Source organism: Halyomorpha halys, unplaced genomic scaffold, assembly GCF_000696795.3.
Source record: "Halyomorpha halys isolate HHAL.00 unplaced genomic scaffold, Hhal_1.1 Scaffold1129.1, whole genome shotgun sequence".
In the NCBI taxonomy this organism is placed as follows: domain Eukaryota; kingdom Metazoa; phylum Arthropoda; class Insecta; order Hemiptera; family Pentatomidae; genus Halyomorpha; species Halyomorpha halys.
This window is the reverse complement of record NW_027105263.1, coordinates 203,770-208,719: the sequence shown is the minus strand read 5'-3', so window position 1 is coordinate 208,719 and position 4,950 is coordinate 203,770.

The window sequence follows — 4,950 nt, the reverse complement described above, 5'->3', positions numbered from 1 at the left end:
TATATATATATATATATATATAGCGTAAATATAGACAAATCAGAGTATACACTCACCTTAAATTTACGTAATTTTATTTACGTATGACTTTTTGTCTTTGAGCTGGGGAGTTCCCAAACGGACTAAAATAGACCATTTTGTGAGACTAGATTTTTTGGACTCTAAGGGACCTCAAAACATGATTTCCGTCGAAAACTCAAATTGAAATTTTGCATTATTGCAATACAATACACACACCGCAGATCATTAAACAGTACATTGTATTGGAATGTCCAGATTTTGTCATTTGCAGTCATAGTCCTTGAGGTATGCTGGTCGAAGTCTTTCTCTTTGAGGGTAAGTTTTAATTTGAGGAATCTCACTGCGGTGTAGTAGTGAAAGAAAAATTACTTAATTCCTCTCTGAAGTCTGGATGGCTGGAGTTAGCTTCTGTTCCGGGTCCACAACATTTCCGAAGTCTGTGGATGGTTCACTCGCAGGAGGAGTCTGATTCAGGATCAGTCGTCGTGTAGGTGATAGCGAGTCGGCAGTAGAGGGTTGGATCTGCTCCCACGTCACTTCAGCTGATTTGTCTAGGATTGGTGACATTTAAGGCAATTGCTGAGGCGCATCGAACGTAACATGGCGAGTAGTGCGGTTACTTCCTCCTGATGTAATGCTGTTTCCATAGGATTGAGGAATTTCCTGTGGTTCAGGCACAATCAGTTGAAACCAGTTGATTAATATGACGTTTTAAGTTACGTCCTGAGTCAAGTTTGATTAAATAATTCCGAGAGCCTAAGCACTGGCTGACTGTTCCAAAACACCAGGTATCCCTATTGTTCTGATAAAGGCGAGCCTGAACCCTAGCTCCCTTTTTCAAAGATCGGCTGCAATCAGGAGAACTGGTCGACTTCTGCTATGTGGTTGGAAAAACAAGATCGAATTCAATCTTCATTTTCCTGTTCAGGTATAAATCGGCCAGTGAGAACCCACATGAAAGGGGTAGTTCTGTAGCGAAAAAGAATTCTTTGCATTGTGATATCCCTCGATCTTTACAGTACTGTTCGAAAACACTACACGTGAAAATAGAAGCGTTGTCTGACACAATCTGGTTAGGGAATCCATGATTGGAGAATATATCGTCCAACCATTTTATGGTCACTTGAGTAGACGGAGCGTTTCGAACAATACGAACTTCCAGCCATTTGGACTTCGTGTCAATGCACAGGAAAAAGTAAAAACCGTTCATTGGCCCAGCGTAATCTACGTGAAGGCGTTCCCAATTAGCATTTGGGACGTCCCATGAACTGTTGTTGGATCGTGTCTTAATGGCGCACATTCCAAACACCCTCGGACGGTGTGTTCTATTTCCTTATCTAAACCTTCCTAATACAAATTTAAACCTTCTTGCCAGTTGATCCATTTTTGTAAAGCCAACGTGAGTGGCATGGAGTTCTTTCAATATGGCAAGTCTAAGAAGCTTTGGAATAACCACTCTATCCAACCTGAATAGGATTCCATGTGACTGGAGTAAGGGGAGTCTCGGCATGACGTTTTCACATCCTTGATAATTTTCTGGAGTTTGGGTCCAAAGATGTCGCCTCCACGATGATCTCAGTTGTTATTGAAGCGCTGGAGACATGGAACACTGAGTCAAAATGAATAAGGTTCACCTCATCATTGATTCGGGAGAGGTGTCCTTGATAGACAGTCCACATTCTGAATTTCTGTGGTAAAGCTCGGTTCTGTCAAAAAATCCGTGAAAGTGGCTGATTATCACTAACCAAAAAGAAATGTTTCCCGTAAATGTAGTTGTAGAATCGGGAGACTCCAAACACAATAGCTAGTGCTTCCCGGTCATAGGTTGGCTGTAGTTCATTTCTGATGGTGTAAGGGCACGGGAGGCATAGACTATGGGTTTTTCATGTCGGTCCATAGAATGGCTTAGAATTGCTGCAACTCCCACCGGACTAGCATCTGTGGTTAAATAACAGGCAATGACGGATCGAAAGGAACTAAAATTTTGTCAATGTACATTTCCGCTTTAAGTTTAAGGAAGACATTTTCGCATTGCTTGGTCCACTTGAAACGGTGTCCTTTAGTTTGCAAATTTCGTAAGGGAAACGAAATTGTTGAATCAGTGATAAATCTTGCATAATAGGTAAGCATACCAAGAAATCTGCGCACTTCATCGACATTCTGAGGACGTGGTAGTGCGGAGATAGGCTGGATCTTTTGAGGGTTTTTCCTGATAGCGTTCCTCGAAACGATACGTCCAAGATATTCAGTCTCAGTTGTGAAAAACGAACACTTGGGTTTGTTAAGATGTAAGTCATACTCCGAAAATGATAGTCGAAGGTTTTGCGGACATTCCTCCAAGGAAGATCCGTGAACTAGGAAGTCATCGTAGTAAACAGCATTTGGGCAGGTCCGCCAGGATTTGAGAAATAGTTCTATTAAATTCTGATGGGGCAGTTTTAATGCCAAAACTTAGTCGATTCATCTTGTATGTCCCTTTATGAGAGGAAATGGTTTGTATCATGCTGCTTTGTTCATCTACGAAGAGGTGCTGGTATGCCTTAAACAAATCGAGTTTACAGAAGTAATTTGAATTACGAAGGCTGCTCAAAACATCCTCCACTCGTTGAATAGGAGAATTTACAGAAACCAGACACTCATTCACACCACAGTTATAGTCGACACAAAGCCGGACTCCTCCATCTGGTTTTGGAATTAGAACAAGGGGAGATCCCCAGTCACACGTAGCCACTGGTGTAATTATACCTGATTTTTCAAGCGAGTCAAGCTCCCTTTCCACTCGATCACGAAGACCAAATGGTACTGTTCTCTGGTATAGATTGGTTTGGCATTTTTCCGCAACGACAAGGAAATTCTGCAATTTGGGACACACCCAATTTTTTCCTCTAATACCTCAGGAAACTCATTAAGAATATCAACCTCATTTAAGGCGTAGAAATCTGTAAAATCATGAGGGACATGTTCAAGCGACATCTCTGCATCAATTTGTTTAAGTTCTAGTCCTAGCTTCCTGATCCAGTCGCGACCCAAAAGTGCGTCATGCCAAGGTGGAACAACGTATAGGTCCGCTAAAATGCATTTGTTTTTATAGGTTACTGCAACATTTACTTTACCATTGCAGGGGACGATATCATTTGAAAAAGTTCTGAAGTTGATATGCGCAGGTAACAGGTCTTTTTTGTAGTTAAGCTGTTTGTCTTCCGGCAGAATTGTGCACCAGAATCCACCTCCATTTTGAAAAGTTTACTGCAGAGTAAGAAAAATAAATAAACAATGATAACAACTGAGTATTTATATATCGTGAAAATAATCATAGCTCTACACTGATAATAGTAATATTAAAGATAACAGGAGTAACATGAATAACATAAAGTGAAATAAGGTAATTTAAAAATCAGAAGTGAAAGTTTACAAAATAAAATAAAAATATATATAAAGTACAAGGTGTGATGTAGAAAAAAGTACATAAAAAGATTAAAAATAAGTAATAAAGTATAGAAAATAAGTGAAAAAATGTAATGGTAATGATAAGTGAAAGAAGTTAATCCGTGACAGAGGACGACGACGCGAGCTCGGAGAGGTGTTCCGGGTCTGGGTCTAGTAAGGACGAGAACCTGCTGTCTGTGTTTGAACGTCCCAAAACTTTGTAAACGACAGTGGAGTTAGACGAAGATTCCGGTGTGAGAGTCAGGGGTGAGCTCTTGCTACTCATTTGTATACTTTGAATTCGCGAAGCTTCCAATACCAATAAATGGATAGGGCCTATTGAACTCAGAAGTAACTGGGATTTTTTTGTATCATTGTTAATGTTTTTCATAGCAGCGTAGTTTTCAAAACGTTCGGGATATGAAGAGAATTTCTCCACTGTTGACTCAAATCGTTCAAACGGTGCGACATTGCCATTGCTAGTGCCTCCGGCCGATACCAACTGTTAAACGAGAGTTTTTTGATTTGAAATCAGTGTCTGACAGAAAGTTTCTAAAAAACCTTTGAATTGATTGTCATCCATTGTAAAGTGTATGTATAATGAAAACAAAGATACCTATACATGTATATATAGTTGACCGTAAAAATTGATATATAAGAAGATGGTCAGGGTTGCGGTCAAAAGTGAAACAAAAATAGTTTACAACTATTTATTTTCCAACGTTTCGCCCCACAAAATGATACTATGATAAGATACAATGATAGGAATAAAAATACAAAGATAAGATACAATGAAAAGAATAAAAAACAAGTAGCAATGGCAAGAGTAAAAGTTTCATATAAAAATACGTAAAATATAAAGCTAAAAAAGTACAGATGTATATAAAACAAAAACAATACGGGAAAAAAGGGAAAATATAATGGGGAGATAAAATAAACGTCATGAAAGAATAATAAAAATAAAAAAATAAATAATAATAATAATGATATAAAATGACAATAAATGAGCAGAGAGCCATATAGGACAACATACCTGTCCAAATGAATAAGTTGAACAGACAGAAACATTGAAGCAGAAGCGCGGAGGAGTGGGGAGGGGGTAGGTAGCAAGCTGTATAACGGTTTTATAACGATTTCAAATACGACGCGTATACAGGAAGTAGTGATAAAGATTTGACGAAAAATGATAAGAGACAAAATACAGAATGATACGGTACATGCGTAATTATCTGTAAGTAATTGCATGATAATAATAATAACTATAATAACTAAGTAAAATTAGAATGACAAATATCGTTACAAATAATAGGAGATCATACTGAAGAAAATAAAACAATATAGGATATAATAACAATAATTGTAAAAGAAGTAACTAATAAAAAATAAAAAGAAATGTAAAAAAAAAAAAAAAATACAAAGAAATAAGTAAGAAAAATAAATAAACAATGATAACAACTGAGTATTTATATATCGTGAAAATAATCATAGCTCTACACTGATAAT